This window comes from Dasypus novemcinctus, chromosome 19, assembly GCF_030445035.2.
Source record: "Dasypus novemcinctus isolate mDasNov1 chromosome 19, mDasNov1.1.hap2, whole genome shotgun sequence".
Lineage (NCBI taxonomy): Eukaryota > Metazoa > Chordata > Mammalia > Cingulata > Dasypodidae > Dasypus > Dasypus novemcinctus.
Window position 1 is genome coordinate 53,129,515 of NC_080691.1, and position 23,960 is coordinate 53,153,474.

The 23,960-nt window shown below is 40.6% G+C and overlaps 1 pseudogene; it reads left to right on the forward strand.

The window, feature by feature from the left end:
- The first annotated feature begins 1,337 nt into the window (after positions 1-1,337).
- Positions 1,338-22,005, forward strand: LOC101419018 (myotubularin-related protein 10-like; annotated as a pseudogene).
- Positions 22,006-23,960: the final 1,955 nt, after the last annotated feature.

Here is a 23,960-nt window from a genome sequence, read left to right on the forward strand (position 1 = left end):
ATTTTCTATCCCATCAGGACTGGAGGCCAGATGGAGGCAGATACTCTTCTGGGGCCCATTAGTGACAGATTATCATATGGTCCCAGCATCTGTTATGGGACCACTTGTAATGGGACACATTTAAACCTAAATTCCCATCACCTAGGAATATTCCATATTTCAGGATATATAGAATGGATATTAATCATCCCCCCATGAATCTCCTTAAGTAAATTTAAATTGTTTCTCCAGAACCATTTACATAAAGTATGTGCCTCCAAGAAGGGAGCTCCATTTGGTAAATGATAATCACATTCAAAAATAATGAGGGAGCAAAACCCTCTCCCACTACAATGAAACCAGGCAATATTACCAATATTATTATTTATTATGTTATTATTGGTAATCATGTCAAGGTGAGGGTGGGAAGGTAGAATAAAGCAAGAAAAAGTCTATTGGATGCATGTCTAACACTATTTTGTTGGCTTTTTTTTTTTTATTATTGGTCTGGGTACTTTCATTGGTTTGAAATCCAGAAGATCAAACACTCCAAATAAGCCATTCTTTCAATGAAAAGTGTCAAATGCTGAGGTGCATGTGCCATCAAATTTGGCTAATACAGGCCAGGCACTCCAAAGACCTAGCTTACTTGTCTATCTCCAACTGAACCAACAATTGAAGAAAATGGTCCATAGTAATTGGATAAATTGGAGGAGATGACTACAGGGTAATGCTGGAGCTCCAACCTCAGTCACAAGTATTTTAATTACCAAGCAACCTGACACTTTAGTAGCAACATGTGCCCTAATCAGGCCATATGATTTAAAACTTATTTGCAACAGCATCCTTCTCATCACCTAACTTAGCAAAACCTTGGACTATTGGGACTTTTTCCATTCAGCTGCCATTAATTGGGGTTTTAGTTGTACTAATTGTGTTCTGGTTCCTTGGCTAAATTACAGCAGCATCAACTTTCCTAGCTGTGCACCGACAAAACCCCTTAATTTAATAGATATTTGCAAGTCAGATTTTTGGCCTAATTTTGCCTTCAAACTCTACAAGCAGCTAGAGGTCTGGAGCTGCCAGCTGCCAGCTGCCAGCCTTGTGTGCAGTCTCTCTGGCAGGGTGGCAGGTCAATTCTGGGGATGGGCCCTTGTGATCAGTTTGGCCTGACCCTGCCCCAGCTCCATCCCTCTCAGGCAGGCACTCCTCTGTGTTGGGGCTAGCAAGTAACCTAGTCCTGGATGGTGGCAGGCAGGGCCTGGGCTGCTGCACCTGAAGGCTTCTGAAGGCATGGGGGTGGGGAGGAGGCATCATCATTAATACCAGTGGGTCCCAGGCAAAGAGGAGGAAGCAACATGTTCTCCTTCAAGCTGCCCAGACCCACCTCTGGTGCCACCCCAGACTGACAATAAATTTAATTCAGGACCAAAGATTAAAAAACTGGAGCCGGTCCATTTGCCAGGAGAAATTGTCATAAATGAAGTTAATTTTGTATGAAAAGGCATTGCAACAGATACAAGTCAGAACCAATTTGTGGGGAAAGCTGATATGCAGTGACTTCAAATTTTCCTTTATTCTTAACACTTTGTAAAAGAAGAACATTCTTGCACTTATACTGTTAACCACAAAATTTTCAAATTTTCATCTACCACCAAAATCACTGTCATACTAGTCCCTACATTATTCTCTAGCTTCCTTTTGATTGAAATATTACAATCACAGAGGGCTTCTGGGAAGATGGTGAACTAGAAAGACATGGGACTCTCTTCTCCTCCAGAAAAATAGTTGAAGGACAGACTGAAACAGCCTAGAAAAAGATATTCTAGGGTTTAGGACACTAGAAGGCTGGATAATGCCCAAAGGAGAGAGGGACAAAGAAGGGAAAGCTCAACTACAGAACTGTGAGTTGAAACCAGAGGCTGCTGTAGCTGGCACCCTCCCACATACTAAAGACATTTTTAGAATTATTGGGACTCTGGACCTGCCACTACAGGTAAAGGGGGTCCCAAGGACCTACCACCCCAGGAAAGGGGAGAGAAGGGAGCAAAGCCTAAGGCTGACTCAGCTTCTGAACCACAAATTTGGTCTGCTGTGTCACACCATCCTTCCCAGGCCGGGTGGGACCACACTGTGCTTTGCCCTGGGAGCTCACACAGGACTGGAGAAATCTGACCCTCACAATTTTCCTCTCTTCTAACCAGGAATGATAATTGGGGATGATGCACCTCCCCAGGAAAAGGGAGAGAGAGGGGCACAGCCTAAGGCTGACAGTTTTTGACTCACAAAGTTGGTCTACTGTGTCCCAGGAGCTCTTCCAGAGTGGGTAGGGCCATGCCATTGTTTGCCTGAAAGCAATCACAGGACTAAAGGTATACAACCCCCTACCCAATCTCTTTCTCTACTAACCAGAATTGATTGTTGAGGACTCAGAGGGGAATGGCAATATTTCCTAGCCAGAAAAAGGGCTGCCAGAGAAGGTTGGACAACTGTCTCAGAGAAAGTTTGAATTACAAGGCTCTTAGCCTCCGGTCAGGAAGCTCTGTCACATAGATCCAGTCCGTATTGCAACAAATACACTCCAACCAGTCATTGAACTGAGAGCTGCCAAAGATCACCATCTGCTGGCAGACTAAGGGAGTACATGTGAGAAAATTAAAAATAAGTAGGAAAGGCTTTTTCCAGCCTCTATATCTTCCCTCCTGAAGGTCCTAGGAAGTGAGTCTACAAATAATTATTGGGACCAGAGCCCAGTTTTGAGCAACTAGCAGAGCCAATCCTAACAATCCACGTTGAGCCAGGAATAAAAAAAAAAAAACAGTGGTACCATACAGCCTTCTGCCACTAAATCCCTACAAAAAAGAAACTGAGCATCTGAGTAAACTACATCCTAATCAGATGCCTAGACATCAGCAAAAAATTTTGTGCCATACTAAGAAAATAGAAGACATGGCCCAAGAAATGGAACATATTAAAGTCCCAGAAGAGAGGCAGGATTTGAGAACTAATCAGCAAGATGTGCACAAATTTCCAAAATGAAATTAATGAGTTGAAAGACAATATGGTTAAAGAGATAAATGGCATCAAGAAGATATTAAGTGAGTGCAAAGAATTTGAAATCCTGAACAGAAAAGTAATAGATCTTATGGGAATAAAAGACACAATAGGTAAGATAAAAAAACACATTAGAGGCATATAGCAGCAAAGTGATAGAAGAAAGAAAAAGTGATAGAGAAGACAGGCCAGCTATAATTGAAGAGAAAAAATAAGAAAGAGCGAAAAGAATGGAAAAATTGAACAGGGGCTCAGAGAGTTGAATGACAACATGAAATGCAACTATATATGTGCCGTGTGGGTTCCAGAAGGAGAGATAGGAAAAGGGGCAGAAAGAGTATTTGAGAAATAATAGCTGAAAATTTCCCAACTCTCATGAGAAAAATGAATTTAAATGTCAAAGAAGTGCACTGTATCCCTATCCAAATAAATCCAAATAGACCTACTCCAAGACAAATACTACTCACAATGTCAAATATCAAAGATAAAGAGAAAATTCTCAGAGCAGCAAGGGAGAAGCAAACCATCACATACCAGAGACACCCAGGAAGACTTAGAGTGGATTTCTCTTTAGAAACCATAGCGGTGAAAAGACAGTGGTATGATACAATTAGGATACTGGATGAAAAAAATTGCCAGTTGAGAATTCTTCATCCAGGAAGATTGTTCTTCAAATATGAAGGTGAGTATAAAATATTCACAAACAGAAACTAAGAGAGTTTGCAAAAAAGAATCCACCTTTGCAGGACATATTAAAGGGAGCCTTCGAACCTGAAAGGAAAAGGCAGGAGAGACAGTCTTGGAGGAAAATATGTAAGAAAGAATAGCAGAAAGGATAACTAAAAGAGTAAAAAGACAGACAAAAGTATGGTATGATATGTAAAAACCGAAGAATAAAATGGTGGAAATAAATAGTGCATTTACAGTAATATCATTGAATGTGAATGGATTAAATTCTCCAATCAAATGATACAGGCTGGGAAGTGGATTTGGCTCAATGGATAGAGCATCCACCTATTACATGGGAGGGCCAGGATTCAAACCCAGAGCCTCCTGACCCATGTGATGAGCTAACCCACGTGCAGTTTTGACGCCTGCCAGGAGTACCATGCTATGCAGGGGTGTCCCCTGTGTAGGGGAGCCCCACACACAAGGAATGGGCCCTGCAAGGAGAACCGCCTAGCACGGAAATAGAGCCACCCACCCAGGCATGACACCACACACACGGAGAGCTGACACAGCAAGATGATGCAACAAAAAGAGACACAGATTCCTGGTGCTGCTGATAAGAGTACAAGTGGACACAGAAGAACACACAGTGAATGGACACAGAGAGCAGACAACTGGGGGGGGGTGGGTTGGGCAGGGAAGGGGAGAGAAATAAATAAAAAATAAATCTTCTTTTAAAAAAAGATACAGGCTGACAGAATGGAAAAAACATGAGCCATCTCTATGCTGCTTACAAGAAACTCACCTTAGACCCAGGGATACAGAATGGCTGGAAGTGAAAGATTGGAAAAAGATACTCCATGAGAATAGCGACCAAAATAAAGTAGGGGCAGCTGTACTGTCAGACAAAACAGAGTTTATTTATTTATTTTTTAAAGATTTATTTATTTTTATTTATTTATCTCCCCTCCCCCCCAACCCGCCCCCCCCCCCCCCGTTGTCTGCTGTCTGTGTCCATTTGCTGTGTGTTCTTCTTTGTCCACTTCTGTTGTCAGCAGCACAGGAATCTGTGTTTCTTTTTGTTGCATTATCTTGTTGTGTCAGCTCTCCGTGTGTGTGGTACCATTGCTGGGCAGGCTGAACTTTCTTTTCACGCTGGGCAGCTCTCCTTACGGGGAGCACTCCTTGCGCGTCAGGCTCCCCTACACGGGGGACACCCCTGGGTGGCACGGCACTCCTTGCGCACATCAGCACTGCATGAGGGCCAGCTCCACACGGGTCGAGGAGGCCCAGGGTTTGAACCGGGGATCTCCCATGTGGTAGATGGATGCCCTAACCACTGGGCCAAGTCCGCTTCCCCAAACAGAGTTTAAATGTAAAAAAGTTATAGGAGATACAGAAGACTACTATATATTAATAAAAGGAACAATTCACCAGGAAGATATAAGAACAATAAGTATCGATGTACCTAACCAGGGTGCCCCAAAATACATGAGACAAACTCTGGCAAAACCGCAGGGAAAAACAGTCATCTCTATAATAATCATTGGAGACTTCAACACCCCACTCACATCATTAGATAGAACAACTAGACAGGAGATCAACAAGGAAAGAGAGAACTTGAACAATATGATAAATGAGTTAGCCCTAACAGACATATACAGAACACTGCATCCAAATGCAGTGGGTTATACATTCTTCTCAAGTACCCATGGATCTTTCTCCAGGATAGACCACATGTTACAGCACAATGAGCTCACAGTAAATATAAAAAGATTGAAATTATACAAAGCAACTTCTCAGATCATAATGGAATGAAACTGGAAATCAATAATAGACAGGAAAAAAGTAAATTTGCAAATGTATGAAGGCTGAGCAACACACTCCTAAACAATTGGTGGGTCAAAGAAGAAATTGCAAGTGAAATCAGTAAATATATTGAGACAAATAAAAATGAGACACAACTTATCAAAACTTATGGGATACAGTGAAAGCAGCCCTGAGAGGGAAATTTATAGTCTTAAACACCTTTATTACAGAAGAAAAAGAGCTAAACTCAAAGATTTAACTGAACAAGTAGAGCAATTAGAAAAAGAACAGCAAACCAATCCCAAAGCAAGCAGAAAGAAAGAAATAATAAAGATTAGATCAGAAATAAATGAAATTGAGGACAACATGAAAAAAAATAGAGAAAATCAACAAAACCAAAACCTGGTTCTTTGAGAAGATCAATAAATTTGACAAACCCCTAGCTAGACTAACAAAGAAAAAAAAGAGAGAAGATGCAAATAAATGCAATCAGAAATGAAAAGGAGAAGTTACAACTAACCCCACAGAAATAAAAAGAATCATAAAAGGATATTATGAGAAACTGTATGCCAACAAACTAGACAACCTAGATGAAATGGACAAATTCCTAGAAATGTGCAAACAACCTACACTGATACTAAAAGAAATATAAGAATTTATCAAACCAATCATATTTAAAGAGATTGAATCCATCATCAAAAATCTCCCAGCAAACAAAAGTCTAGGACCAGATGGCTTCACAGGTGAATTCTACCTAGCATTTTGAAAAGAATTAACACCAATCCTATTTAAACTCTTCCAAAAACTTGAAGAGAAGGGGAAATTACCCAACACATTTTATGAAGCCAACATCAACCTAATGCCAAAGCCAGATAAAGATACTACAAGAAAAGAAAATTACAGACCAGTCTCTCTAATGAACATCCATGCAAGAATTCTCAACAAAATACTGTTCAAATAAAATCCAACAACATATTAAAAGACTTATACATCACAACCAAGTGGGTTTGGTTCCTGGTATGCCAGACTGGTTCAACATAAGAAACTCAATCAATGTAATACACCACATTAACAAATTGAAGGAAAAAAACACATGATCATTTCAATTGATGCACAGAAAGCATTTGAGAAAATCCAGCATCTTTTTAAAAAAACATTAATTTAATTTATTTATTTTTCCCTACCCCTTGTTTGCACTTGCTGTGTCTGTTCATTTTCCTTGTTTCTTTAGGAGGCACCAGGAACCAAACCCCTCTGGTACCTTTGATGTAGGAGGGAAGTGTCTAATTGCTTGAACCACCTCCACTCCAGCATCCTTTTTTGAAAAAACACTTCAAAAGATAGGAATAGAAGGAAATTTTCTCAATATGATTAAAGGCATATATGAAAAACCCACAGTCAACATGTACTCCATGAGGAAATGTTGAAAGCTTTCCCTCTAAGATTGGAAGTAAGACAAGGATACCCACTACCACACATTGTTATTCAATATTGTACTAGTAGTTCTAGCTAAGGCAATTAGACAAGAAAAAAAATTAAAGAAAAAATTAAAGAAAAAGAGGAAGTAAAACTCTCACTGTTAAACCACCATACCAGGGAACCAAGACTGCCTGCAACTGAAAGCAGGAGAATTGCATCCAGCATCCATCTGGAATCTAAGCCCCCTCTTGATATAGATGTGGAATGGACACAACCATTCCAAGGTCCACAGGATGGAGGAATAGAGTATGGATTAGAGTGGACTTACTGATATTCTATTCATGAACTATTGTTATTAGTAATTGAAGAAAATGTGGCATTGGTGTGGAGAAAGTGGCCATGGTGGCTGCTGGAGGTAGGGAGTGGGAGGAAGAGATGAGATGTGGGGGCATTTTCGGGACTTGGAGTTGTTCTGGATGGTGCTGCAGGGACAGTTACTGGACATTGTATGTCCTCCCATGTCCCACTGGGTGGAATGTGGGAGAGTGTGGGCTATGATGTGGACCATTGACCATGAGGTGCAGTGGTGCTCGGAGATGTATTCACCAAATGCAATGAATGTCTCATGATGATGGAGGAGATTGTTGTTATGGGGGGAGGAGTGGGGTAAGGGGGGTAGGGGGATATGGGGACCTCATATTTTTTAAATGTAATATTTAAAAAATAAAGACCAAAAAAACCTCTCACTGCAAGTGGATGACATGATCTTGCACTTAGAAAATTCTGAAATATCCACAACAAAGCTACTTGAGCTAATAAATGAGTTCAGCAAAGTGGCAGGATACCAGATCAATATGCAAAAATCAGTAATGCTTTTGTACACTAGTACTGAGCAACCTGAGGAGGAAATTAGTGGGAAAATTCTATTTATAATAGCAAAGAAAAGACTCAAATACTTAGAAATTAATTCGACCAAAGAAGTACAGGACCTATATGCAGAAAACTACAAAACAATGCTAAAAGAAATTTTAAAAGACCTAAACAAATTGAAAGACATTCTGCCTTCATGGATTGGAAGAATAAATATCAGGAAGATGTCAATTTTACCCAAACTGATTTACATGTTCAATGCAATACCAATCAAAATCCCAACAGTTTACAGTATTAGAAAAGGCAATTACCAAATTCATTTGGAAGAGAAAGTGCACCCAAATAGCCAAAAACATTCTTAAAAAGAAGAGCAACATGGGAGGAATTTCACTGCCTGAGCTTGAAATATATTACAAAGCTACAATGGCTAAATTACTGGCATAAAGGTAGACATGTCAATCATTGAAATAGAATTGAGAGCCTAGAAATAAACCCTCACCTATACAGTCAACTGGTTTTGACAAACCTACCAAGTTAATGTTAATGGGACAAAACAGTCTGTTCAACAAATGGTGCAGGGAATAATGGATATCTATAACCAAAAGAGCACCCCTATCTCACTCCCTGTATTAGTCAGCCAAAAGGGTGCTAATCCAAAATACCAGAAATCAGTTGGCTTTTATAAGGGGTATTTATTTTGGGGTAGAATTTTAAGCTACCAGGTCATAAAGCATAAGTTAGTTCCCTCGCCAAAAATCTATTGCCACGGGTTGGGACAAGATGGCTGTTGACATCTGTGAGGGTTCAGGCTTCTTGGGCTCCTCTCTTCCTGGGGCTCTGTTTCTCTCCAGGCTCAGCTGCTGTGCTCTCACCACAAGGCCACCCGTAGATTATCAGGCAAATGGCTCTGTCTCTCTCCCTGGGGCTTCTGCCTGTCTAATGAGCCATCTCTATTCCTCTGTTGTTTTTCTCACACAGTGAGTGTTTACTTTCTGGACTCCAGTTCAAAACTCAAACCAAATCCTTTGCTCTGCTGTATATTTTTATATCTTACTAACATGGCTCAGTTAAAGTCCTAATCATTATTTAATATACCCAGGTACAGACCAGTTTACAAACATAATCCAATATCTATTTTTGGAATTCATAAACAATGCCAAACTGCCATACTCCCTGCACAAAAAACAACTCAAAATGGATCAAAGACCTAAATATAAAAGCCAGGACCATAAAACTACTAGAAGAAAATGTAGGGAAGCAACTTCAAGGCCTTCTAGTAGGTTGTGGTTTCTTGAACCTTACTCCCAAACATGTGCAACAACAGAAAAATAGATAAATGGGACCTCCTCAAAATTCAACACTTTTGCACCTCACAGGACTTTGTTAAGAGGATGAAAAGGCAACTAATTCAATTGGAGAAAATATTTGGAAATCACATATCTATCTGTTAAGGGTTTAATATCCAGGGTATATAAAGAGATGTTACAACTCAACAATAAAAAGACAAATGACCCAATTTAAAAATGGGCAAAAGACTTGAATAGACATTTGTCCAAAGAAGAAACACAAATGGCAAAAAAACATATGAAGAAATGCTCAACATCACTTATGATTAGGGAAATGCAAATCAAAACTACAATGAAATACCATTTCACACCTATCAGAATGAACACTACTAAAGAGACAGAGACCTACAAATGTTGGAGAGGATATGGAGAGATAGGAACACTTATTTGCTGTTAGTGGGGATGCAGAATGGTGCACCCACTGTGGAAGATTGTTTGGCAGTTCCTAAAGAAGTTGAATATAGACTTGCTATGTGACCCTGCAATACCACTGCTGAGTATGTACCCAGAAGAACTGAGAACAGTGACATGAACATCAATGTTCATAGTAGTATTATTCATGATTACCAAAAAGTTGGAAAGAACCCAGGTGTCCATCAATGGATGAATGGATAAACAAACTGGTGTATTCACATGATGGAATATTATCCAGCTGTGAGAAGAAATGAAGTCATAAAGCACATGACAGCATGATGAACCTGGAGGAATTTAGATTTATTGTCTAGCAAGCGAGACACAAAAGGACAAATATTGTATGATTGCATTACTATGAACTAAATGTATTGTATATTCAAAAAAATTATATGTATCCAGTACATTTAATTGAGAAATGGATCCCTTTATTTAAAAAAGAAAAAGAAATAGTACAACCACAGACTACCCCTATCAACCACAAGCACATATATCAACCAGCAGTTTTAGTTATACTCACTATAATTCACAACCATAAAGTTTATTCATTTCCACACATTTACAATATATCTTATTAAAAATCCTGCACACATTATGCATCAGCTCCCATTCTCAACCCACATTCTATTTCCTAAGGGACTTTTGGATTTTTCCTTTTATAGTAATATAAATATTCTAAAATTGACTGAGGTGATGACAGAACAACTCTGTGATGAATATGAGAGCCACTGACTATAAATTTTTAATGGATTTACAAAGCACAGGACTGTATAACACAATGAATCCTGTGATGGAAGATGGACTGTGTTTAATTGAACAAATATGAGAACATTCTCTCATGAAATATAAGTATATACTACTAATACAGGGCGTCAATAGGTGGGTGGGTTGGGAGAAAAATACACCAAATGGAATATATTGTCTATAGTTAGTAGTAATGTTTTGATGATGCTCTTTCATAGTTTGTAGCAATTGTTTCACAACAATGCCAGGTTTTGGTGACAGGGTAGTGTATAGGAGCACTGTATGATAATATGCATGTTGTTTTTGTAAGTTTACAACTTTTACTATCCACTCATTGTTTATATATGTTCATAAATGAATGATAAATGTCAATGAAAAAAGGTAAAAAATGTTTCCTTTATTGTGGATGATCCAATGCCATTACTGAAATTCCATTATAAGAACCTTCTTCCTACTGAACATGATGTCCCTTTAACATGTATTGAGCAAATTGTCACAGTAAATGACCACAAAAGGAAGCAGAAAATCCTAGGCACCAAGCAGAAGCTGAAATCTAATCCAACAGTTAAATTATTTATTGTAAAGATTTCAGGATTGTCAGATTTTGATTTGATAAATCAGATCCTGAAACTGCCAGAAAGGTATACCTTGCAATAACTCATTATCCCCAGCCAATAGACCTGCAACTAGTCTTTCCATTTAAATATGTTGGGAAAAAATACCAAAATTTAGCCAACAATTAAATGGACTACCCTCAGGAGGTGAAGGAGGAAGTGGTGAGGCTAGTCATGGCAACAGCCAAAAACCCTGTTCAAAACTTATGCAGATTAGGACAGATAAATCAAGAGGATGAATACTTCTGGGTGGAGAGTTTGTTCCATTAATGGGGGTTATATGATACCCACTTGCCTTCCATAATTCTTTGTAGTGCCAAGTTCTTTAGCAGACCAAGACCTAAAGATCTTTTCCTTTTCCTTTCTTTTTTTTTTTTTTTTGTTGGGAGAAGGGTGCCACTCCTGCGCTGGAACCACCCTAATGGCAGTGCCTTGGTGAGAATGACTTTCATAAAGGATGTGTGTCAGCAGTGAAAAATTGATCAAAGGATCTGTAATGCAATAACTAGAAAAGTCATCCATAGAGAAGTAATATTTACAAATGTAACATTTTTTGTGATCTATGTATCTTAAAAAAAATACAATACAATAAAAAAAATTAAAGAAAGACCTTGCCTAATACCCAAGAAACACAGGCAGCATTTGTAAAATTTAAGCAAGTATGTATCGATGAGTCTTTTGAAGAAACTGAAGAGAAATGACTATCTTCATTTGAAAGTACTCCGTTAGGTAAAATACATAAGAGTGTTCTTTAAACACACTGTAGAACTTGTGCACATGCTGGAGAACAAACATCCCTCTGTAATCCTACAAGAGGAGGAAGGAAGAGATATTAGTTGTTTCATAGCTTCTCTTATTCAAGTGATGCTGGACCTCTATTTTAGGAAAATCACTGGATTTCAGATACAGAAGGAGTAGCTTATGGTCATCTATCATTTCCTGGACAGATGCAACCATTTAAAGAGGTCAGAAGGGGAACAGATGTAGCTCAAGAGGTTGAGTGCCTGCTTCCCACATTCAAGGTTCTGGGTTCAATCTCTGACCCTGGTAACTCAGGGGAAAAAAAAAAACAAATAAAGAGATGAAAAAGAGTCTCTCTTATTTTGCTCTCTGTAGATGTCACACGGCATCCTATATCCACTGGCATTGGAGTTCTCTGAAACTTCCTTAGGGTCCTGCACAAGAGTATACCCACACCTCACTGTTCTGCACATTCCTATTCAACTGTCCTAACCAGAGGGTGAAGCATAGCAGAAAATTTGCTATAAGTGAAAATATTCAATTGGGTGATGAAAAGGTCTTAAAATTCCCATGAGTTTGTTTCTGGTCTCTTCAGATTATAGCAAAGAATCACACCCTTTTCCATAACCCCTTAAACTTGGGAAGAGCACACCTTATGTACCTAATGGCTCTGTGAAATCTTTTAAATGGACAAAGGAAAGCTACAGCTCCACACTAAGAGGACTGCTGTCCTCTCTCAAGAATGGACTCATCAGTGACCAAGAACTGCTCCAGGGAGAAACTCCTTAATATTAAAACTAAAGCCAGACCCTCTTCAGCACACAGACAGCCAGGATGGTAGCTTGGAACAGTATTTTAGGGAATGATTTTCCAAGCTGGTATACCTGCATGGTGTTCTTCTGCCACATCTCTCTGGAGCACACATAAGTTTTTGGAACCTGTGCTACTTCTGCTAGGTTCCCAAGGTGCAGGTCAACAAAGGCAGCTTCACCACTGCCCCCCACAGTTTCTCCCTCCTGGTGGATGAAGTCAGCCTGCTTGGCAGGATGCTCCAGCAGCACAGGAGCAGCAAGCCTGCTGCACAGAGCTGGAGCAGGGCAGGATGTACTTCCAAGCCAACAGCCTGCATAAAGCCTCAGAGATAGCAGAGTACCTCTCCTCTTCATTTCCCTTTTCTCCTGCATTAAGTCTATGCAGACAAGTCATTCTAGGAATGCAGGAACCAATTTTTCAGTGCAACCAAAATATAATTATCCACTGGGACACCAGCAAATGAGGTTAAAGGTAGTATTTTCTGACATTTTGAGGAAGTTGTAAAAAAATTTCCCTCTGAATTGAAATTGCTAACCTAGGAATTTGAAGCTCTAAAATTTTTATATGCAAGAATTATAGTTAAATTGTGTATTTTAAACACTTGAATCATTCTTCCTTCACATTTTTTTGAAGAACAAATTTTGTTTTTTATGTCTTTCTGTTATTAGGTCTTGTTCATTTATAGGGGATTTGTGGCAGACATCCTTATATTATAAATGGTGGAGCTAATCAGATTTTTTATTTTTGGGGGGTTAATTTTTTTATCTTTAAAGAAGTTTCAGATTACATAAATGTTACATCAAAAGGAGGCTCTGGCACATTGGTCTGCCTTCCTATGCTAGACACTGCCCATGTACTCCAAAGATTCTTTTTTTTTTTTTCATTTTTCATTTTATGATCATATTTTTAAAAGATACATAAAACATAAAATGTTACATTAAAAAATACAGGGTTCCCATATACCCCACTCCCACACCCCCCACTCCTCACACATCAACAACTTCTTTCATTAGTGTGGTGCATTCACTGCATTTGATAAATATATTTTGGAGCACTGCTACACAGCATTGATTATAGTTTATGTGGTAATTTACACTCTCTCCCACACTATTCAGTGGGTTATGGCAGAATATATAATGTCCTGCATCTGTCCCTGCAATATCATTCAGGAAAACTCCAAGTCCTGAAAATGCCCTAATCTCACACCTCTTTTTCTCTCTCCCTGCCTTCAGCAACTCCTGTGGCCACTGTCTCCATATCAATGACATAATTTCTTACAATACTAGAGTCAGAACAATTCTATAGAAGAATACCAGTAAGTCCACTCTAATTCATATTTTATTCCTCCATCCTGAGGACTTTGGGATGGTGATGTTCACTCCATATCTAAATCAAGACAGGGCTTAGATTCCACATGGCTGATGGATGGAATTCTCCTCTCTGCAGCTGTAGACACTCTTGGTTCCCTGGTGTGGTAGTTGACCATCCTCACCTCCTTGTTAGCTGGCCTGGGTAAGTCCAATGAACCAGAGAGTAGGTGTTGTGACTCTGCTGAGGCTCAGGGCCCAGATGCACACAGAGTCCAGAGATTAAAGTTTCCTAGCATACACCAACCCCAGTGCCAACTACAGGTTCAGTAAAAGTGACAGAAGAGGCAGGCATAGAGAGATCACATCTGAGTCCAACTCCATTACACTCAGGAGCACAAATTCCAAAGTAGGGCCCACTGACAGGGCACTGAACTCTAAAGCCATCTGCCATGACCATGGGACCTGGGTGGCTCTGTAACCCTCAGGATCACCCGTACCTGGGGTTGTATCTTCTTTGGCTGTCTCTGAGATCCTGAGATTTGCGTAAGTGCAACCCCTTTGATGACCTCCCGACCCATTTTGAAGTCTCTTAACCATATAAACTCATTTGTCTTTACTGTTTCCCCCTTTTATTCAAGGTCTTTTTCTAGTTGCATCATCAGTTGGTGCTTGGTAGTGATCCCTCAGTGCCAGGGAGGTTCATCCCAGGAGTCATGTCCCACACTGGGGGAAAGGTAATGCATTTACATGTTGAGTTTGGCTTAGAGAGTGGCCACGTTTGAGCAGCAGAGAGGCTCTCAGGAGGTAACTTTTAGGCACCCTGCAGCTCTAGGTCTAGTTGCAATTTCAAGCACACAGGCTCATAGGCACAGACATCAGTATCAAGAACCCATCATTATACCATCTTTCTTCACTGGTCTTTGCCCTTGTACTTGGGGGATTGTTGCTGCTCCACTGGGGAGTGTGACAGAGTTTCCCAGAGTGGGAAATCAGCACTCCCTCAGTTGTCATGTGAAACTCTACCCCCTATGTCAATACCCAATGAACATATGAACATATCTATATACTCTATATGCATGCCCTGGAGAACTCCCTCCCATCCATGCATCCCCCATCAATGATACCCCACATCAGTGACATCAGTGCTCCTCCCCTGCTACAGTTGAACCTCTCTGTGATCCTAAACTTCTTAAAAAATGAAGTCTAATATATTGCCAAATTCAATGACTAGGAAAATGAAATAGTAATGATAGGTTTAAATATTAGAAATAGAAAACATAATAATTTAGAAAAGCTAAAATAAATTAAAAAATAAATTGGAGTATCTAAAAAATGAAAAATATCATAAAAACTTTTTTGATGCTTTGCCTTTCATCATTGGTAATAGGTGTTGCCCTTTATGTACAGTGGCAAGGCAATCTCTTCCAATTTTTCCTTTTTTTAAAACTATGTCTTCAAAAAAGTTTTAGGTCACAGCAAATTCACATATAGAATATAGGAAACTCCTATATACCCAACATCAAATCCTTTTCCCCCTTCCCCAGCAATGAGCTTTCTACATGTGGATGTTACATTTGCTGCAACCGATGAACAGATATTGAAACATATAGATACTAACCATGTTTCCACTATGGTTTACATTATGATTTACACTTTAGACTATACACTTTATAAATTTTTGGTGATATTTAACATGGCCTGTATCCATCATTGCAGGATTATGCAGAAAACTTCCATTGCCCCCAGTTACCCCCTCTTCCAACTATTCTTTTCCTCTCTCCCCCCACCTTGGGGCCCACTGTGACCAGCAAGCTTCACTGCTTGAAGGACAAGATTCATAGATACTTGCAACAATGCTGAGGGCTTGACACACTAGTCTGTCCTCCCCCATTGGGACTACCCATGCTCTCAAGAGAAAACCTCCCCTCTGATTGAGAACATCAGGCCTCCCCAGGATGGGGGCATAACACCTTCCTGCTCATTGTATGGGTCTCCACCCACTGATATAACACACTGTGACAAGTTGAGCACTCACACACTCCCTAGAAGCCCATTCCAGGTGCACCCTGTGCCAGATGCCCCTTGGTCAAACACCTGATACCAGTAAACCTTCTTTATTGTATTTTCTAAAGAGTTTTCTCAATATTATAGTTTGAACCACATACCTGACAACCCCCCATGTTCACTTGCTCCCCCTAACCCTTCCCCCAATTCCTTGGATCATCTGACACAGCCTCCAAACCCTAGCTCCTCTCAATCCTGCAAAGCCCAACCCAATAGTATCCCTATGCCCCATCTTATCCCTTCATTGTACAACTACTTACCTTCATTTCATCATAGATTTCGCCCATGTGGGCACTGACTCACAATCTTCCTCTCCCCCCCTATTTCCTATAAGCCTATTTTCCAGTCTCTAGCTCTCTGAGACAGTTTCATTTGCTTAATTCATATAAGAGAGGTCATGTAGTATTTGTCCTTCAATGCCTGTCTTGCTACACTCAACATAAGGTCCTCAAGATGCATCCATACTCCAGAGATTCTTGCCACTGTACAAAAGAATGTAGCAGGACTTACTAGCATGGGAATTCAATATTCCATAAATTAATCTGTGGATCTCCACTCACTGAAACTGTTGTGGAAGCAAAGAGATTTAATGATTATGTATTGAAGGACAGGACTCAGGAATATTCTTGAGAAGTAAAATTTATTAATGACCGTCCAGGCCAGGGACTCCTGTCCAAAAACTTAAGCCCTGAATAGGTTTTCTGTGTTCCTTTTATATAGAGAGTATGGCGGCGGGGGGGGGGGGGGGGGGGGGCAGCGGGGGGCGGCTTGGAGTTAGGAAGTGTTTGGCGTGAAAGGTTAGGTTTTAGTTTCAGTTTCCAGAGCTTAGCTTCCCAGGAACCAGGCAGAAAAGAGTGGTTGGCATGGTTACGAGAGGCGGGGCTGCAGTTTTTACTGCTTGCAAGCACACATGGCTTATGCTGGAATCTTAAATTTAACAAGCTTACACACACAGCCAAGGTTATTCATGAAGAAACACACAACCCGCACACACAGCCCATATCAGAACAATACCCCATGACCACACGAACACACTCCTAGTGGAGTGCCCCAGGCACCCCCCCCCCACAACATCCCCACCACCACTAACACCCTGGACCAGTGATCCTCCCCTACCACAGCTGCAACCCCTCTACAACACAACACCTCCCCAAAACAAAGCCAACAGAAAATAACAATAACAAAATTTTAAAAATGAAACATTTTTTTAAAAAAAAATTTGCATTGTGCCTTTTATCTCTATAAGACCTGTTATCTTTTATGTATATTCACAATTTCTTCTGTATGTTTCCCCAGTAACTGTTTTCACTTTATTTTCTGTGAAGATTTAGATTATAGAAAATGCATATAGAAAATACAGGGGATTCCCATACATCACACTCCTTCCTCCCTACATCTCCCCCTACCAAATAACATCCTACAGGAGTATGGTATATTTGTTATAATTGATAAACAAATATTGAAGCACTGCTACTAACCACAGTCGGTGGTTTACATTATGTTTTACCTTTTGCACCATATAATTTTATAGGTTCTGACAACATGTATAATGGCCTGTATTTGTTATTGCAAGATTATACAGAACAACTCCAATGCCCCAGATACCCTCAAGTTTTCAGTGACTAATCACACTGTCAAGACCTGTTTTTAAAAGTGAGACTCACCAGACAGTGGTTTTCCAGACAGTGCAGTTTGCTTGTCCTATGACCCAACTTTGCTTGGTGATGCCTGTAAAATTGTAATTTAATTTATGCCCCTCAGGATTATACTGATATTTCTCATGTTAAGTGGCAATAAATCTGCAGTCCCTCCAAAATTAAGGTTCCTGTTAATATCACCTCTCTTGCCTAACGGGTGCCGTGACTGAGGTCCATGCTATATGTTCTCCTAGGTAAAAAGTAGAATTCTGCGGACCTCCTAATGTGTTATTTGTGCCCATTCACTCTCTTTCCCTTCCCTTTTGTCATTATTCATCATCCATATTCTCTCATCAATTTCTCCTACCCATCAATCTCTCTTGCCCTTCTTGCATTATACATTCTATCAAAATCTATAAAATTGTGTGGGTATAAAGTGTAAACTCTACTGTAAACTATAGTTCATGGTTAGTAACACTGCTTCAATATGTGTTCATCAATTGTAACATATGTACCATGCTAACGAAAGATGTTTTCAATGCGGAAAAGTGGGGGAGAAGGAAGGGTGAGTTTATGGGAATCCCTGTATATTTTCAATGTAACATGTATGTAATCTAAAGCTTCTTTCAAAATAATTAAAAAAAAAAAGACTACATGGCAAATTAAAACCAATCCCATTACCACAGCCTCTTGGATATTTACACAGATTTCCAGTCTATACATACATTAACTGGACTAGTCTCTTATGTATTGACTAATTGTAACTGCTGGATTTACCACTGCCCAGCTTTCAAACATTTATCCAGCTCATATCTGGCCTAGAAATGGAAAATATTGGAAAATTAAAACATCTTCCAAACTGCCCCCTCCCCTGAATCTAGGGTGCCTGTCCCCTCATGGCATCTAGTGATTGCTCTCATGTTTCCTCAATACATAGCACATATAAATAACCTAGTAGACAACTCCACACCCTTTTGGTTGAGTTTTTATGCCATACTCCCAGACAGAGCTTTCATGAAGGAATATGTTTACTTAGCATCTACTTGAGTCAGGAATGAGTCTGAATAACAAGTCCTAGCTCCCAGGAGCTTATAATCTATACTAAGCACCATTAAGGATACTTACAAGGAAATTCAGATTTACAACTGCACACATGTGCAGAGATGGACATAGAAAATACATAAGTATCATGTAATCTTTGTGCTTTAGTTCAGAGGTCAGTGTGAAGAAGGGAGAAAAGATTTGTAGATTTTTGCAAATAAGGGCAAATCAAATAAATATTAATGTTAAGAGAACCAATTTTGTTTTCAATTCATTATATCATGACATTATTTTAAATGTCCTATCATAGATAAATTATTTTCCTAAGTAATCTGAGTTATGAAGAGAATATAGATATTTTCCACATCAATAAAAGTTACAATAAGTGTACAAACTTACCTATGTTCAGATGCTGTCATCTGTTTGCTGTGGGGGTAAAATGCAAATTTATAAAACTAATGGAAATTACATTGACCTTATTCTTATGAAAAATTCAAGGCCATTATTAGTCCATTTTGAATAGTGGTACCTTATGCATTTTAAGAAATTAGGGAAAGGGAATGCATGCAATGATCGTTAACCACTTATTAACCCTCTCCAGTGCTCTTGTTACTATTTGATGCCATTTCCTTTCACTGTAGGAATTCCTTTTAGTATTTCTTGTAGAGGAAGTCTTGAAAAAATAGCTCTCTGTCGTATTTTAAAACTTGGAGTGAGTTTATCTCACCCTACTTTTTAAAGAAAAGGTTTCTATTTTGGAACAATATTAGATTAGAGAAGAAATACACGTTGCATGGATCATACAGCAGCCCCATATTCCCTTCACCCATCCTCTAATGTTAGCATCTCACGTAACCATGGTATATTTATCAAAAACGAGAAATCTACATTGTTACATCATTACAACACTACCTACTAAACTACAGAATATTCAGTTCTCACCAATATTTCCCAACAATGTCCTTTTTGTGTTTCAAGCATCCAATCCAGATGTGATTTCGCATTTAATCATTATGTCTCTTTAGTTTCCATTCTGTGACAGTTTCTCAGCCTTTCTTTGTCTTTCATGATCTGGACAGTGTTGAAGAGTACTACTCATGATCAGTAATTTTGTCCTCAATTTGGGTTTGCCTAATTGATTCTCATTGTTAGATTGAGTTTATGGATTTCGGGGAAGAGTACAACAGATGTGAGGTGCTCTTCTCATTATATCAAGGGGTACTTGCTGCCAATATGACTTATCACTGGTGATGTTTCCTTGCTTGCTTGGCTAAGTTGGCATCAACCAGATTTCTCCACTGTGAAGTTACCATGATTTCCCCCCGTGTTTTCTTTACTGCAAGTGAGTCACTAAATCCAGTCACACACTTGAGGGGAAGGGAATTAAGATCCATCTTCTGAAAGAAGTAACATTGCATGTATCAATTTTCCTTCATTTTTGTAAAATACTTTTGATTTATATAAAATTCTTGGTTTTACTTTTGTTATAGCTCCTTGAACATGTCAACAAGGCAGCATGTCTTCTTGCCTCCATTATCAATGATTATGTCAGCCATTAATTGCCTTACTGCTTCCCTGAATGTGGTGAGCTGTTTTTCTCTTTCTGCTTTTAAGATTTTCTCATTTCTTTGGCTTTCAATATTTTGGCTATGATTTACCTAAGGGTGAGTCTATTTTAACCTACCTTGGGTTTGTTCTGTTTCTTTGATCTGTATATTAGTATTTTTCAGCAGATTTGGGATGTTTGATGTCACTGTTCCTTATTTTTAAACCTCAGTGGCCATTTATTTTTCATTCACACACATTTAGGGTCAGGTGGGACAGTTCTGCTGCTTTCACTTGAGCTTGGCTTCAAGCTACAAGTTCAGTTCAGGTCTGCTACAAGTGTTTTTTGTTCTTTTGCAGCCAGTTTGCTTCCCAGGACAAGTATTTTTCATGAGGGATAACAATCTACAAAAGAGCTTAGCAGCAACTTGTAATATTTCTTAAAACCTAGGTTCAAATCTGATACCCTTCATTTCTTCCTACATGCTACTGGCCAAGCCCAACATCAATGGGGTGAAGAACACGTACTCTGCCGCTAGTGAGAAGAACTGCAGTCTCACATGGTTAAGGGTCAAGATAAAACAGTGTGTGAGGAATCAGGGACACTTATGCAATCAATCACAATTTACTTGCCTATTTGTTATTGCATACCCTGACTAGTTCAAAAAAGTAAAAAAACGGTTATAAGGTGAATCCACTGTTTCTAAAGTCACACATTTTCACAGTACTTTTACTGGAGAGGAAAGAAAAAGAAAACACTTTCATATAAATATCTTAAGACATAAATATGTAATTTGTTCATATAGAGGGAAAAATATCACTAAAATAAGAAACCAGGAGCTTTAAGATGGACCCATTCTCTCGCAATGCAGAAATCCTTGTCTGTTTGGGGCATGGCAATATCTGTGTCTAGACATCATAGGGGCTCAGTAAACATTTTTCAATCAATGAGGCTCTCGCTTCTTTCTGAGACAGCTTGTGCTATTCATGCATAGCTCTAATTGCACATACTGTTAATGATTTAAGGTATGATCATCATATCGGGCCTAGGTACTTTTAAAATCATTAGTTAATTGATTTTTTGCATGAGAAATTTTTCTTTGATTAGATGTCAATGAATCAAAAATGTACAAACAAATCTCCTAAATTCACTGAGATAAGGGAAGAGATAAAGGATATTAAGAAGATATTAAAAGAGCCCAGTACTTAGTGCAAGAAAAGCTTAGCCAGAATGGAAGCCAAGAATTTAAACTGAGGTCATCTGAGAGCTAATTCAGTTTTTCCCAGATTGGAGAGATCACCGTGTTTGCTTGCTTGCCTGACTCTTTAACTAATGCATTTATTTATGGTGTTAAAAAGGAAGTGTTGATCGGACTGACAATAAAGAGGTCACCATCGACAATAGCGATGGGATTGGAAGGCCAATTAGAAGGAATGGGAGGGATGAAGTACTTCCAGGAAAAAGAAAACATTTGCACTGGGAACTTTTCCATTAAGGGGAGGGGAAAATGGTTAATAGCAAGGAGGAATATGCAGCAAAGTGAAGAGAAGAAATCGAGGCAGAACCCTCAGCAACCAATTCCATGTCCCTTAGGTCCCTCTCGAGCTCCTCCCAATTCAGCCTCCATTCCTTCAGGGCCCCAGGAGCCGCCAGCACGGGGCAGGGGCCACCAGAGGTGGCGTAGCAGCCCTGGAGCGGGGCTCGGGTGAGGGCGGGCCCTGGGGCGGGGGACCGCGGCTCCACTACCTCCACCTCCGCCTCGCGGAGTCTGGAGCGCGGCCCTGCGGCGAGCTGGAGGGCGCCGGCTCCTCCCGCTCCCGGTCGGCTCTGCCCGCTCCCGCCTCGCTCGGCCCTACCCCGCCGGGGCCGAGGGAGGCGGGGGCTGCGGGGCGGGCCGCAGGCGGTCAGGCCGCGGCGGCGGTGCCGGGGCCCAGCTGAACTCGATGCTTCCGGCGCCGGGAACCCACTGCCAGAGGCGGGCGGCAGCGTGCGGATCCGCGAGAAGCTGGACGCTTCGAGGGCGAGGCGGGGAGCACCTCCATGGTCGGGGGCGCCAGCGGCCCTTCCCAGCCCACCACCGAGCTGGTGAGCCAGCGCCTTGGGTGGCCCGCCTGCGCTGCGACCCCGAACCCTACGCAGTGCGCTGGCAGCCTCAAGGTCGCCCAAGTGGTAGGTGTGGCGCGGGCTTAGCCCCGCCTTCCCTTCCCGCTCCGGCTTCTGGGGCACAGGCTCGTCCTCAGCGGTGCAGCCGCGGCCTCACAGGCCAGGCCCCAGCTCCCGAACCCCTTCTTCCTCCCAGGGTACCTGGACGCTCTCCCGCCTGTGCTGTGGACCCCGCCCCTGGCCGACCTGCCATCTCCCTCCCCGGAGTCGGCTAACCAAGGACTTGTTTCATTTTCAGGCTTGGTGATGCAGAGCCTGGCACCAGGGTCATGCTGTCCCTGGGGCGCTAAAGTTCTTAGCAACTTGTGATATGTTTTTGGGCTCACAACCTCCACCCACCCTCCCTTCCACGGTCCTTGTCCCTCTCAGCTTCCACCACTGGGAACTGGGTCCCTCCCCATGGCCTAGAAAAGTGTGGAGCCTATGGTAGACACCCAACAATTATTTGTGGAATGGAGGAATGTAGCCTAGATGCAGTGGGGTAGCCCACATCTGTCCACAAAGCCTCTAGTTTGTACTGCAGAGTTTGATTTCTCCTAATTAATCTCAAGACAGACCAGGCATCCTTTAGCTCACTGTCCCAGCACAGTGGCTGGCAATCCCCAATTGATACACAGAGTTAAATACTCGAAGGGCTGACTGTGTTGGAGGTAACAGAAACAGAGAACTTTTTGTTGGACTTGTCCATAGTAGAGCTCATTTCTCAGGCTTTTCAGCTCTGCCCATGTCTCGCGGTTTTCTAACAGATCTCTCTGGGCAGTTGCCTGGCTCTGTTGTGGATAGGGTATGCTCAAGCTCCAAAAAAGAAAAAAAAAGTACTGTGTGCCCTCGAGGTTTCCACTACTCACAGTTAGGCCTTGCTCAGAGGCCATCAACAAAACTTCTCCAGAGAAACCATTTGCAGTGAGCTGCAATGTATGTGCATTTTGTTTCTTCCAAGATTTGGTCATCTTGTGATTATGTGAGTGCACAGATGAACTTTCCTTGGGAATAATAGTTTTGAAGGACTCTAAGGAGCCGGTGTAGAATTTTAAACTGATCTTTTGCCGTAAGCTGAAATGCTCTCAAATATATATTGGTTTGGTAGTTATGCCTTGCTGTTAGCAAAAAGAATAGGGGAGAGGGGCCCAGGTGTAATACTGGGCCTTCAGTAAACTTGCATTTTTAGGCTGTGGCCTTTTCAAAGTAAATGGAACTTGGCACTTGCAAAGTTGAACCAACTTGTCATGCAAAATATTGAAATATAGTAGTTTGAACAAAATGTTATCATCTCACTGCTGGGAGTTTGTCACCTAAGGTCAGGGATGGAATCTCTGGTTTTTATTTTTGCCTTTTGGTAAGGTACTATTTTTGTAAAGCGTTACTTTTCATCTGGAAAAACTTTTAGGCCCACCTCCTAAGATTTAGCCTGACTCTGCCAGTTGTCTAATCTCCAGAATTTTAAAAGCAAGAGGTTATGCATGTGTGAGAAGAGAAGGGACCTGCTTGAAGTGTATGGCAATGTGCAAAAGTTTTCCCTGTACTTGACTTTTCAGCATTGACAAAAATCAGGGACTTTAGGGAACCATCCCCACAAAACTCCAAAAAATTGGGTTCTAAATTTAAACTGGAAAAGAAAACTGGAAGTCGTTATAAAATGGTTCTAAGGTATTACATAGTTCAGGATCCCATCAAGAAATATGTTTCTAATTCTAATCCTGTGAATTTTGAGATAAGTTTATTTTAAAAAT